The following is a 15,165-nucleotide window of genomic DNA, read 5'->3' as shown; positions in this document are numbered from 1 at the left end:
TGTACCCTTCTGCATCTCTGAGCCCCATGACCACAGAGTAAGCCATCAAGGACAGTGAGGCTGGGCTTTTCTGGTGACAGAAATCCTAGTATGATCCTACTATGCCCAGCAATAATTTTTAGAGCAATGTTAGAACACATCCATCCAAACAAATTAGCTAGCATTCCTCCCTTGATGTTAACAAAAGCAAATCCCACCACATAAGCTAGCCTATATGACCTCTTGCCAATGAAAAATATAAAGTATATAAAGTATATGAGGTTTTCACAAATATCTACCAAGAAGTGATAAGCATTTCATTTTTAAAATTTTCTTTGGCAATATCAATAGATCTGCCCCTGGAATTCTTTTCTAGAAATTAAAATAATGGACTTTACGGAGTCCCAGCTTACATTGGTAGGTTAGACTAGATGGAACGTCTAAAGATTCTCACTTCCACTAAGTTCCTATAAAAACGAAAGATACTAACCTTGTTTCTAATCCTGTTTCCCCACTTTGCTCAGTAGATATTCTGAAGAGGCACACATGGTGATCAAATCTGAATTTATTTATTTATTGAGACAGAGTCTCACTGTGTCGCCTAGGTTGGAGTGCAGTGATGGGATCTTAGCCTACTGCAACCTCTGTCTCCTGGGTTCAAGTGATTCTCCTGCCTAGCCTCCCGAGTAGCTGGAACTACAGGCGCCCACCACCACACCTGGCTAATTTTTTGTATTTTTAGTAGAGACGGGGTTTTACCATATTGGCCAGGCTGGTCTCGAACTCCTGACCTTGTGATCCACCCAGCTCAGCCTCCCAAAGTGCTGGGATTACAGGCATGAGCTACCATGCCCAGCCTATTTATTTATTTGAGATGGGGGTCTCACTCTGTTGCATAAGCTGGAGTGTGGGGGCATGATCGTGATTCACTACAGCTCTGACGTCCTGGGCTCCTCAAGGGATCCTCCTACCTCAGCCTCCCCAGTAGCTGGGACTACAGGTCTGTTCAAATATCAGGTCTGTTCAAATATCAAAACTAGTTTTGCTCAGAAGTCATCGTATGCTCTTTGACCCACAGATCTGATAGCTGGATTCTTGCGTTGCTTCCCTATTCTGCTAAATTACCTGGCAGTACAGTCCCCCCTAAGAAAACGTCCTCAAACTCAGCCCAGTGGCTAGGGACCCTTGATCCACCAATGGACTAGCTTAATTCTATTTGACTGTATCTCTAGGTCCCAGGTGCTTTGCTCCACCTGTCCCTGAGCATGGACTAGGGCATATGAGTATGCCCAATGATGGCACTACTGCAGTGGGTGCCATCACAGCACCTGGGACTAGTTGGGCTCCATCCTGTTCTAGTTCTGGGTCCACTTCTAACCAATCTTCCCTGTTTTGCTACAGCCACTAGGCTACATCCTACTGGGTCCTGAGCTCCAAAATATGCCTTATTCAATATCTGGACTTGTTCTGGACTCTAGAGCAAGAACTTTCTAGAAAGATTAGAGTAGGGCTAATGCTATATGATGAGGGGCAAAAGGGGGCTGGTAGTTTCAGTTGTGAAGAGAGGTCAGCTGCAGAGGCTGGGGAAGAAGAGCTCTCAGGGAGTGGTAAATAAGAAGGAAGAGTAATCCCAGCTTAATCCTCTTTTATTTCTCTTCCAGTGATTTCCAGGCCCAACTAGGGCTCTGGTTCACCATCTGGGATGCTGCTGAGTGGGTGGTCCAGGAACTGTGGAGGTTGCAACAATCCCTGGCCCAGCGCATGTGGCGTCACAGGGGGAAGTTAGGTTTACGTCTAGAAAGAGATCTAGTCCGAGCATAGAGAGGGCAGAACCAAACCCACATGGTTGAGACCCACATCTCAGTACAGCTGCTCCAGAAGTCCTGCAAGCCCTAGAGCCTTTGCAGGCAGGTATGGTCAGGCACGGTGCCCTAATGGAGGTTACAAGCAAAGGCAGGCAGCGTCCAGTTGGGCGGGAGTCGGGCTTCATGGGCTTCCCTCCGAATTTTCTTCAAACTGCCACTGGAAACATCGTTTGAGAGAATGGCTTGTCACAATTGTGGGATGTGGTAGGAGGTCAGATTTGACTATTTTATTTTATTTTATTCACTCTTGTCATCCAGGCTGGAGTGCAGTGGTACAATCTTGGCTCACTGCAACCTCTGCCTCCCGGCTTCAAGAGATTCTCGTGCCTCAGCCTCTCGAGTAGCTGGAATTACAGGCGTGCGCCAACACGCCCGGCTAATTTTTGCACTTTTAGTAAAGATGGGGTCTTGCCATGATGGCCAGGCTGATCTCGAACTCCTGGCCTCAAGTTATCCACCTGCCTCGGCCTTCCAAAGTGCTGGGATTATAGGTGCAAGCCATCATGCCCAGCCTCAGATTTGACTTTAAAGAACACAGCCTCTAGGTTGGGCGTGGTGACTCACACCTGTAATCCCAGTGCTTTGAGAGACCGAGGCAGAAGGATGGCTTGAGCTCAGGAGTTCAAGACCAGCCTGGGCAACATAGTGAGACCCTGTCTCTACAAAAATTAATAAAAGAAAAAAGACCACCACCCATGAAGGCCCAATGGCACCTTTCTAAGACATTCTCTCAGCATCATGTTAGTGCAGCCTGAACCTCCCTGAGCTGGTCTGTGCAGCAGGCGTCCTGTTTGCATCGCCCCCACCTGAGAGCGTAGGCCCCTGGGGTGCGGGAGCACCTCCCATCCCCACCTCACCTTGTCACTAGCATCTCTTAGCCTCTCAGCAGCAACATGTCCTCACATCAATCTTTTTTTTTTAAAAATTAAATTATGAAATCAATATACAGTTATCAAAATTTAAATACAAAATATGACTATACTAAAATTGTTAAAGACTTACGAAGTACAAAAGATATGCAATTACTCATGTACTATTCTTATGCCCTGAAGGAGTATAAAGATGTATAAGAAGGCCGGGCGTAGTGGCTCACATCTGTAACCCCCAACACTTTGGGGGGCTGAGGCGAGAGGATCACCTGAGCCCAGGAGTTCAAGATCAGCCTGGGCAACATAGTGAGATCTTGTCTCTATTAAAAAAAATAAAATAAAATACACCAGGCACGGTGGCACCTGCCTGTAGTCCCAGCTACTTGGGAGGCTATGGTGGGAAGATTGCTTGGGCCCAGGAGTTCAAGACTGCAGTGAGCCACAATCATGCCACTGCACTCTAGCTTGGGCAACAGACCCTGTCTCAAAACAAACAAACAAAAAAAGATGTATAAGTAAAATATTCTGCTCTTAAAGATCTATTATTTAGCAAACTAGATAAGCCATTCATGTAAGCATGTAGACTACAAGAAAGTATCTGGTATGGTCTATGGGTTGCAAAAACAATAAACGCATTAGCAATGCTGTTCTAAGTGTGACCTGTGGCCTCTCCTGTATTAAAATCACTGAGGGGTTTATGAAAAATGTTTATTCCTAGGCCGAATCTCAGGTCGACTGAATCAGAATTTCTGAAAGTGAGACTTTGGAGAATGTGTATAAAAAAAGCTTCCCCAGATGAATCTTTTTTTTGAGATGGAGTCTCGCTCTGTCGCCCGGGCTGGAGTGCAGTGGCCTGATCTCTGTTCACTGCAAGCTCCGCTTCCCGGGTTCACCCCATTCTCTTGCCTCAGCCTCCTGAGTAGCTGGGACTACAGGTGCCCACCACCACGCCCGACTAATTTTTTGTATTTTTAGTAGAGATGGGGTTTCACTGTGGTAGCCAGGATGGTCTCAATCTCTTGACCTCATGATCCACTCGTCTCAGCCTCCCAAGGTGCTGGGATTACAGGCATCAGCCACCGCGTCCGGCCCTCAGATGAATCTTTTTTTTTTTATCAGATGGAGTCTCACTCTATCGCCCAGGCTGGAGCGCAATGGCACAATCTCGGCTCACTGCAAGCTCTGCCTCCCAGGTTCATGCCATTCTCCTGCTTCAGCCTCCCGAGTAGCTGGGACTACAGGCCCCAGATGAATCTCTGTACAACAAAGTTAAGAATCATAGCCCTGGCGTTCAGAAGACAGGAAATGGTTTCTTTGTAAGTTAATGTGAACATCTCTATGGTGATGAGATTTGAGAGATTCCCAGAAAGGTTTTCCCAGGACATCATACAGCAACATCACTGTGGAATTTATCACATTGTAATGCAAATTCCTTTTCCTTGTCCACTTTTCCCAGTAGACTAAGTGCTCCTTGAGGGGAGAGCTCTAGTCTTCTTCGCTAGAATTGGCGTGGCCCCTAGTTGGTTCTAAATATGTGTTGGTTTAACAAGTGAAAAACCACATAAGACCTAAACAGATAGGTTTGAAGACTTAAAGGACACGATTCTAGGAGGAGAAAAGGCATAGGCAAATTTCAGAGGCTGGAAAATCACAGTCAATAGTTAAGTGTGAGAGAGGGGAATGGCTAATTTAGGTGAGTAATTGACATACTCAACAGCAAAGCTGCGTGAACAATTACGGGGTCCTGGAGTCGTCGGTGGGAAATAGAAAGTGTACTCTGGATTCTGTGGATGATGGGGAATCACCAGACTGGGGACTGGGAAGCGATGGAATTGAGGTGGTATTTTAGAGTAATGAGTTCTATGGCCAGGGGCAGCTTCGTTCCTACCCTGGGAATCCTCCGAGGAGTTAGGGATCAGCTTGGTCACTGCTGGAGGCAGGACTTGCTACAATTGCAGAACTATAGCTTCTGTTCAAGCCTCAGGATCCCCCAGGGTCCTGACCCCGTGGATAACCTTTGTTCCTTTGCTGGCTCCCATCTGCTTGGCCTCCTAGGTCTGCTGGAGCTCTCCTCCCTTGGCTGCCCAAGCAGTCTGTCTCATGTGGTGCAAGATAACTGTGAAGCAGTGTGGGGATGTGTCAGGGACTGCAGCCATAGAGAGGGGAAGGGGGCTGCACCGAGGCAAAGGCCAGAAGGATGGAGAGGAGGGCCAGGTTTACGATTAATCTCTAAGGCAGAATCTGTAGAATTTGGTGAATGAGTGTGGAACGGGAGGGAGGGGCATGCTGAGGATAATTTTGAGCTTTCTGGGCAGTTAATATAGGAATATAAGAAGTGAAGGTTTGGTCAGATACACTGACTCACGCCTGTAATCCCAGTGCTTTGGGAGGCCAAGGAGGGCAGATCGCTTGAGCCCAGGAGTTCCAGGCCAGGCTGGGCAATGTGGAGAAATCCCATCTCTACAAAAATTACAAAAAATTAGCCGAGCATGGTGGTGCGTGCCTGTAGTCCCAGCTCCTCAGGAGGCTGAGGTAGGAGGATCACCTGAGCCCAGGAGGTAAAGGCTGCGGTGAGCCATGATCATGCCACTGCACTCCAGTCCGGGGGTGCAGAGCAAGACCCTGTCTAAAAAAACAATAAAAGCGGAGGTTTGGAGCAAAATGATAATAATCCAGACTGAGACACTGAATTTGAATTTGAGGTGACAGCAAAATATTCAGGTGGAGGGGTCCAGGAGCCTATTGGAGACAGGGATTTGAAATTCAGGAAGTATGTACGTGCTGGTCGTTGGTTACTGGTGATTGTCAGAAGGCATGAAAATGGACATGATCACCAAGAAAAAGCATGTGGAATGGAAGAGAAAATAACCCATGAGAGAACTACGGCCTTAGTTGGGGGGCGGCGGGGAGGAGGACGAGCCAGTGAGAGAGATGGAGAAGGACTGGCCAGAAAGGGAGAAGGAAAACAGGAAGAATGTAGAGCTCAGTAAAGGCAAGAATTGCAAGAAAATGAAAGTAGCAGTGTGACACAGCATAGATAGGTAGATTAAGCCGTTGGGGATTTATTAGTGCATTAGTGAAAGTGATTTCAGTGGAAGCCAGATTGACAGAGACATGGGAGGAAAAAAGGTGGAAACCATGGCCCCTACGCTTCGCAGCTGTGCAGGGATGATCACCCTCCCTCACGGAGTCACAGTCGCCGGACAACTGAACACACACAAAATTCAAAATGAAAGCAAAGGAACTTTCATTGTGCCCTCTGCTCCAATTCTCTTAAATCCACTCTGCTTTCATTTAAGACCCTGAGTATTTGTTGCTGGGCTTATTTTTACGGCTGCTAAAAGTAATGCAATTGAAAGGATTAACGATATCTTTGTCTTCTTGTTTTGGAAGAAATTATTCTACTTCCACGTGTAACTTGCTGGGAGTATATGAAAAACCCGTATTCCTGGTTTTTATCAATGGAAGCTCACGGTCTCGCAATCTTTGCAGGGATCAGTTCTTTGCTCTTTGAAACAAGATGATCCATCTCACACTGAAAGTTTCCTGTCGTGAAGTTCAGTGTCATCTAGTCAATGGATGAGGTATAAGTGTTCACAATGGGATTTCTACAACACAAAAAGAAGAGGCTGGATAAAGAAGATAAACTGAATATTGAAACTGTTCCTTTTCTATTAAAAAATAACAAAAAATGTTTTCCCTGTAACTATGGAGGGTTTTGTTGTTGTTATTGTTGTTGTCATTGTCGTTTCTTTCTTTTGGCCAAAACTCTACTGTATTACGTTCTCTGGTGTCATAAGAAAGACTCCTACCAGTGTTACCAGAAACATGGATCAACGCATGCCCCATCTTGCCCATGCAGAAAAGTACTTGAGATTAAATTTGCTTACATTTCTGGTTGAGTCACTTAGCACCAACAACCAAGGTAACTAGTGAAATCTCATTCCATGGCCACAGATGCGCCATCCCTAAGTGTATGTTGTCATGACAGGAGGAGTCTGACAAGTGAGGGATCAGCAGGAACGTCATGCCACTGCTGGAAGAATAATGGCTTGCTGGTGCAACTGGTATCCAAGATAGAGACTCTGAGAGGAGACTCTTGTGTCAGTCAACAAACAGAAGCTGAGCATGGCTGATCCCAGCAGGAAGGGCATTTGTTTACAGGATGGTGGGTGGCTCACAAGGATCCTTAAGAGAGCTAGAGGATCAGCTCCAAGAGGATGCAGTCTGGATCAAGGCCTAAATTAAATTCATGCTGCAGATGGGGCAGGTGATGGTCCTGCTATGGACACCAACGCTGTTGCGCTCTGCCATAGAGGCTGCCGCCACTCCTACGGCTGCTGAATGAAGCACTACCCCACTCCCTCCTATCCCCAGCTGCTGGGGAAACCTAGGTTATGTCCCTTGTACTCTCAACTGCAAGAAAGGGTGGGCATGTGGTCTGTGCCATTTCCAGTTTTAGCGGGGGTGGCTTTGCCTCCTGAGATTGGGGATTCCCCGGGCACAGGAAGGGGTCACATCCTGGGCAACTAAAAAGAGTGACAAATGTCATTCTCATACTTGAGAACCGGGGCTCTGCCCTAACCTTCTTCACAGGCCCAGATCCATTAATGCCCTGTGGGTAGCAGATGCCAACCCAACTGTTGATTATGAATGTTCGGCCAACAGGCACAATCAAATGTCCAGGTGTAACTCCTCTACTTCAGGAATCGCACCTCACAGATCGCCAATCACCTGGAGAGCTGAGCAACTTGACAAGACAGAGGGTTTGCGTTTTAAAGCTGTGAGTCTCACAGAACCCACTTAATGTAGCCATTGTCTATTCACATTCTTTGATGGGAGGGATCCATGTCGAGATTCTTCATAAAACTCACCATTCACTCAATGAAAATCTCCTTCTGGGCTGGGTGTGGTGGCTCATGCTTGTAATCCTAGTACTTTGAGAGGCTGAGGCCGGAGGATCGTTTAAGTCCAGGAAACCAGTCTGTGCAATATAGCAAGACCCCTGTGTTTACAAAAAATAAGAAAAATTAGCTGGGTGTAGTGGCACACACCAGCAGTCCTAGCTACTCTGGAAGCTGAGGCAGGAGAACCACTTGAGCCTGGGGAATTCGAGGTTGCAGTGAGCTATGATCAAGCCACTGTTCTCCAGCCTCGGAGCAACAGGGCAAGACCCTGCCGAAAAAAAGAAAGGAAGAAAGGAAGAAAGATCTCCTTCTGACCCTCTGCGAGTACAATTTGCATGGTATTAAGAAATGAGGACATAAAAGCATTTAAATCATCTGGTCCCTATTACATTAGGGAAAGAAAAGATATCCTTAGCATTTTAAGACGAACGTCTCAAAAACTACTCAGAGTGGCAAGCGGATATAATCTACAGTGTTATTTGACAAGATTGCTCTTCCTAGTCACCACCCACCAAAAGGGAAAGCTCAGAGCTGATTGACTGGCAAGCCATTCATTTTCTGTGAAATAAGGGAAGCACTGGGGGCTTAAATGGTAAGGCTATCAAGTATCTTACATCCAAACAGCTACTTTAAAATGACTGCCACACAGGTAATGGTTTTACCGGATAGTAATATTTGCTATTTTAAGGTTCAATACGGTACCTTGTAGACCCCGAAAACTCAAGGGATTTTTCTTGGTGGTGATAACAACTAGAGATAACATAAATTGCCTCTTATTTTGGTAACAAAGAGTTGGCATGTTTTTGGTCACTATGGAGGTATCTTAATATAGTACACTAAAAATACAGGTAATGTATTAGTCCATTTTCATACTGTTGTAAAGGACTGCCTGAAACTGGGTAATTTATAAAGGAAAGAAGTTTGACTGACTCACAGTTCAGCATGGCTGGGGAGGCCTCAGGAGACTTACAATCACGGCAGAAGGCAAAAAGGAAGCAAGGCACCTTTTTTTACAAGGTGGCAGGAAGGAGAAGTGTCGAGTAAAAGCAGAAGAGCACCTTTTAAACCCATCAAATCTTGTGAGAACTCACTATGATGAGAACAGCATGGGGGAAACCGCCCTCAGGATTCAATTACCTGCACTTGGTCTCTCCCTTTACATGTGGGGATTGTGAGGATTATGAGGATTACAATTCAAGATGAGATTTGGGTGGGGACACAAAGCCTAACCATATCAGGTGAAGTATGACACCCGCTGTGTAGCCATTACAAATTTTGATGTATTTTCATAAGATTATTGTTATTATTAGATGAGCATTTGTTGCAAAAACAGAAGAGTTCACACCACTCACCCAACTTCCTGTAATGTCTCAAATAACCATGACACATTTACCAAAACTAAAAAATTACCACTGATACAGACTATTAACTAAACTACAGACTTCATTTGGATTTCCCCACCATTTCTTGTGAATGACAGACTTTAGCACCAATTTGAGCTAGAGGGTCCAAACAGCCACAGCAGAACTACATTAATTCAGACTGGCTGGGACTAAACATAGAGATGGCTCAAACAAGCTCTAACATCTACCACTAGGCGTGCCAGTATTTTGCATGCATGATCTAATTTCATCCTCCACAAAAATCCAGGTAGAGAGAGGGTAGTGGGATACTGTCACATGCACTTTGCAGATACCACCGTGGGCCCTGGGATACAAAGCAACATGTGGAAGACAGCTGAGCTGGGAGACAACAGAGCCCAGATGTGACCTAAGACATCTCTGATTCAAAAACCCATGATCACGACCACAACGGTACAGACTGAAGTGCACCTAACCCAGGTGTGATGCCGAGACCGCCTCTTTTCACCAGCCGTCTTGCCCAGGACCCACCTTCCAAAGGTCATCTGGATCAACTGTGGCAGGTGACCGCTACATGGGGGGTTGTCCCATAACAATGACATGTGCCTCTCAATGAGACGGGGTGTTCTGTGATGTGTGGAGTCAGTTTCCACCCTTGACACCCCAACCCTGCGTGTCGCAGGAGAAGCCCTCCTGGTCTCCGGCAGCCTCTGCGGCTCTCCTTCCTCCCAGGGTGGGAGTGGGGCGGCCCGCGGCTGGCCTGCTCCCGGGCCAGAGCAGCTGGGAGGAGCGCAGTGCAAACATCCCCACGCGCCTTTTGCTTTTCTTTCCTGAGTGGTTTAAGGCTTAATTAACGTGTGTAAAGTGATCTGAAATGCGGGAATAAAAAGAGCTGGGGAAGTGCAGAGTGTGGATGATTACCTGAGGCGAGACAGCTGAGAAAGGGAGGCTGAGGGAGACAAAGGAGGGTCTGGAGAGGCTGGGAGAGGCCTTCGCGCAGCAGCCAGCTGGTTGGCTGAGAGCCAGATTGGGCTGTTTTTGGCAGCGTTCTGCCCCACGCTTTCCTCTCAAGGCCTTCTTCACAGCCCTGCTTGGGAGTCAGACCCCAGGATAAATGATTCCTAAAGGGCCTGAGCCAGAACTGAGAAGGGGGTCTGAGAAACACAAACTGTGGGCAATTCCATGACTGGATCTGTAAGAGCTGGGGATGAGATGTCACTCATTAGCCACTATTGCCAAAGCAAGCCCATCAGCAGATTGTGCTGGGTTTGGTCAACGAAGGAATAAATGTGATAGATATCGGAGAGACAAAGGAATCAAAGTGAGTTTTGTCCATTCCTCTTGACAAGCGTAGATTCATAGGACTGATTTAGTGCTGTCACCGCTGAGAGGCAATAAATCCCTTATAAAAGGGTGGGTAAAAGTAATGACATCCAAGTCACGTGTGATTTCACCATCTCCTAAGCCTGCATTAGTAAAAGGGTGAGGCTATCGGTTTCATGGGGAATGTTAAGGCTTGTGACTTCATAGGGTGAAGACGGGTGGCATTTTATTGCAATTGGAAGCATACAAAGAAGCAAGTGGAAAATCTTTCTTTCGCCGGGCGCGGTGGCTCAAGCCTGTAATCCTAGCACTTTGGGAGGCCGAGACGGGCGGATCACAAGGTCAGGAGATCGAGACCATCCTGGCTAACACGGTGAAACCCCGTCTCTACTAAAAAGTACAAAAAACTAGCCGGGCGAGGTGGCGAGCGCCTGTAGTCCCAGCTACTCGGGATGCTGAGGCAGGAGAATGGCGTAAACCCGGGAGGCGGAGCTTGCAGTGAGCAGAGATCCGGCCATTGCACTCCAGCCTGGGTGACAGAGCAAGACTCCGTCTCAAAAAAAAAAAAAAAAAAAAAAAATCTTTCTTTCAGGATAACCTGATACCACCTGTATCTAGAAAGCTGAGGAGTGTTCCGGGGATCTTCCCAGTACAGTGAGGATTTTGGTGCATCCTTGTGTGTATATAAATGGTGGCAATATATACAGTATGTTCTAAACTGTTTATGATGATGGAGGGGAAAAAGTTTGTTTGGATAATCCAAAGTTTATATTGGGCTTTCATTGTGTTTTAACGTCATGCTCGGGCTAATAGTTGCGCAGTTATCCATCTTCTGAGCCTGCAAACTGAGGGTGGGGCTAATGGTGGCACCCAAGTTTGGCAATCCAAGTGAAGAGAAGGATCCTCACTTCCCCTGGCTTCAGTTAGGGAACTTCAGAGGACCCTAATTGTCCTGGCATGGGGTCAAGTGCCCAGCATGCCAAGTGCCCACCCTGGGCCCAATTCTACGGTCATGCTATAAGAAGCCTGTTCCCACTCAACACCAGGACCATTGCGTGGAATGAGAAATCCCCCCAAAAGGAGCCAGGTTGCCACCCTGCTTTGTGTCTACTGCAACTGAGCAGTTAAAGTGGCCAGAGGACACTGTTGTCCTCAGCCTGTTGCAAGAGCAGCCAGGACCCCCCGTAGTTATCCACTGTGTTCTTTTTTTTTTTTTTTTTTTTTTTGAGGTGGAGTCTCGCTCTGTCTCCCAGGCTGGAGTGCAGTGGCCCAATCTTGGCTCACTACAACCTCCGCCTCCCGGGTTCAAGCGATTCTCCTGCCTCAGCCTCCCGAGTAGCTGGGACTACAGGCGTCTGCCAACACTCCCGACTATTTTTTGTATTTTTAGTAGAGACGGGGTTTCACCATATTGGCCAGGCTGGTCTCGAACTCCTGACCTTGTGATCCGCCCGCCTCAGCCTCCCAAAGTGCTGGGATTACAGGATTGAGCCACCGCGCCCGGCCACACTGTGTTCTTTTCTAGGCATTGCACTTCTGATGGATTCCTCCGAGAGTTGTGTCTGTGTGATGCCTTCGGTGTGTGTAACATCACACATCACCCATGGGTCACTGAAGGGTCATCTGAAGCCACCAACGATGAATTCTTTCAGGTCTGCTTCTGAACTAGGATAATAGTTACCTCTTAATATGTCACCCTGCCTTCTGATACCTAAAACATTTTGGATCTAAATAACCTTCCATACGCTTTCTAGAATGATCCTGATAAAACACGGTCTTTTACAATGCGATGGTTATTTTTACGTGTCAACTTACCTGGGCCATGGGGTGTCCACATATTTGGGTAACCATTATTCTGGGTGTGTCTGTAAGGGTGTTTTTCAGATAAGATTAACATTTGAGGCCAGGTGCAGTGGCTCATGCCTCTAATCCCAGCACTTTAGGAGGTCAAGGCGGCCAGGAGTTTGAGACCAGCCTAGCCAACATGGAGTAACCCCATCTCTACTAAAAATACAAAGATAAGCCAGGCATAAGCCAGGCATGAGGGTACGTGTCTGTAGTCCCAGCTACTTGGGAGGCTGAGGCAAGAGAATTGCTTAAACCTGGGAGGCAGAGGTTGCAGTGAGCCAAGATCACACCACTGCACTCCAACCTGGGTGACAGAGCAAGACTGTCTCAAAAAAATAATAATAATAATTAACATTTGAATAGGTAGGCTAAGAAAGCAGACACCCACCCTAATGTGAGTGGGCCTCATTCAATCAGCCGAAGGCCCAACTAGAACAAAAGGCTAGCCCTCCCTCTAGTAAGAGGGACTACCTCCTCCTGCCTGATTGCCTCGAGCTGGGACATTGGTGTTTTTCCTGCCTTCAAACTCAACGGAAACATCAGCTCTTCCTGGGTCTGGAGTTTGCTGGCCTTCAGACTGGAACTACACCATTGACTCTCCTTGGCCTACAGCTTGCTGGGTGCAAATCTGGGGACTTGTCAGCCTCCTTAATCACATGACCCAAATCCTTATAATCAATCCCATTTCTCTCTCTATAGATAATAAATACATCCTACTGGTTCTGTTTCTCTGGAGAACTCTGACTACTATAAATAACTTTTTATTTATTAACTTCATTCATTCATTAAAAACATTTATTGAGCACCTACTATGTACCAGTCACTGTTTTATGTTCTTGTAAATTATCATTGAATAGAGCAAAGGTTCCTGGCCCTGTAGAACTTTATTCGTGTGTGTGTGTGTGTGTGTGTGTGTGTGTGTGTGTGGTGGAACAGATAATGAATAATAAAAATGATAAGTAAATACTAATGTATCAGAAAGTGGTAAGGGAAAGGGAAGAAGGAAAAAAGCAGGATGAGGAGGAGGAAGAGACATTGGGAAGGGAACATTTAAGCAAAGGCTAAAGGGAGATAAAGGGGTTTCCCATGTAGAAATCACAATCAAGTTCAAAGCCCGGTGGACTCTGGATCCTACTGGCACCTCCAGCAGGATCTACAGACGCCGCCTCATCCGAAGCCTTCACTTTAGCATCGCTGCTCCCCAGGCAGTGCGCTGGCCCGCCTTGCATCTTCATCCACTCATGCCTTTGCCCAGGATATCCTCTCCAGTGGGGACTTTCTTTTCCCCACTCTCATATGCATTTCAGGGAAGTCACCCAGAAACTAATCCCAGCAGAGAGCGAAGAACGTCCTCACGCTGGACAGTTAACAGGAAGTGGCAGTGTTTCTGAGCCCAGGGCCTAGAGTCACCTGACAGAAGCCTCAGCCAGATGCAGCCACTGCTAGAGATGCCATCAAAGGCAGGAGGGACACAATGATGAGGTCTCTGGCTTCTATCTTCTTTTCTTCCTCCACTCCTCCAGTGCCCCTCATTGGCCATAGCCAGCCACCAACCAACGGATCCAAGCGCCTGTGAAACTCAGCCTGCCAGAGACAGCTCCTGGCAACACAGAGCAAAGGGCAGGCCTGGAATGGCTTAGAAGACAACTGGCCCAGGACCAGGGCAGTTGGTGTTTGAATATAGAGCACCAGTGATTTCAGTGCCCGTTTGGAGGTTCTAGCAGGGGAGCACAGCGATTCATACACCCTTGACCAAAGCCCAGTCCTCCTCTATCAGGGATGGTCGTCCTCTTCGATGGAGTGTGCAGCCTCAGGAGGGACGCAGATGGAGCGGTGAAGGAGAAAGGGGACACCTGCCTAGCCAGCCAGATCCACTGAATCAACCCTGGAGATCAATGGGATGACAGATGTCGCAGCCAGATTGCCCTCATATCCCCGGTGTCATGATTTTACGGCTCCACTGGTACCACTGCACTGCAATTGTTTGCCTGTCTGTGGGCTCCATACGATAGGAGTGCTTGAAAACTTTATTTTTTCTACCCAGAGCCTAGAACAGTACCTTGCTCAACATTTGATACATACACAATTGGATGAATGGATGGACAAATGAATGAATGAATGAATGACAGTTTCTTCTGACCAGTACCTCTTCTGGTGTGCTCTAGCTTTGAGCTGGAGGTGAACTCAGCTCACCACCAGCATTTCTTCCCAGCTTCTCATCATTTGCTACTGGGGCTAAGATTGCTTTGAGCCTAGCATTTGCAATATTTGCCAGGCACATGGATGGTGTGACTATAAAGTAATTAGACCAGTTTTCAACAAAGGGATCAAATGAATTCATCAAGTACGTTTTGCTTTAATCCTTCCAGGAAGGTCAGACACATTTTCCAATGTATAGCCATGCCTAGCCCCGTCCTTGTGAACTGCACGAGAAAAGGAATGAATCACTTTTCAGCATGAAATGTTTCTGTTTTTTTTTTTTTTTTTTTCAGTTAAATGTCACCCAGCCCGTCACCTGGCTGGCATTTAAGGACATATCATCAGAGAAGTTACATTTCCTTTTGGCAGAGAGGAGGAGGAAGGGGTCGGCCACACACAGAACTGGGTGTTGACTTTACCACGGGTGCAGGAGGGCTGAGAAGGGATGTCCTAGAGACCCATCAAAGTTCCAGGGGTCATCAGGTCTGGACAGAGATACCCTGGATCCCACGAATAGGCCACCTTATATATGAATTTCCAGAGTTTTTGAGGCCTTTCGGTGCTGGGACTGCTCATAGCAACCCAAGTTCAATTTGAGAAAACGCTACTCCTCCATGTGTCAAGTGGAGTCAGTTCTTAATTTCTGATAAAGAGCAAAGAGACGTACGGGGGATGAGGCATTGCTCAGCCTCAGAGTTTGAAGTTTTCTGTCTGCCAGGTTGCCCTGGGCAGCTCCAGGACAGAAATCTGACCAGTGTGGGTGGGTCTTCCTAGCCATCTTTCTCATTTTAGCAGAGACTAACATACTTCCAAC

The 15,165-nt window shown here is 47.0% G+C and overlaps 1 long non-coding RNA gene across 1 annotated transcript; it reads left to right on the top strand.

Moving 5' to 3' along the window:
- The first annotated feature begins 3,828 nt into the window (after positions 1–3,828).
- LOC112628258 lies at positions 3,829–6,419 on the top strand. Its single transcript, XR_003120405.1, has 2 exons — positions 3,829–4,029; positions 6,206–6,419. It is a non-coding gene; the product is annotated as an uncharacterized LOC112628258 (long non-coding RNA).
- Positions 6,420–15,165: the final 8,746 nt, after the last annotated feature.

The sequence above is a fragment of the Theropithecus gelada genome, chromosome 7b (assembly GCF_003255815.1).
Source record: "Theropithecus gelada isolate Dixy chromosome 7b, Tgel_1.0, whole genome shotgun sequence".
Classification (NCBI taxonomy): Eukaryota; Metazoa; Chordata; class Mammalia; order Primates; family Cercopithecidae; genus Theropithecus; species Theropithecus gelada.
This window is presented reverse-complemented; position numbering and strand designations above follow the sequence as displayed.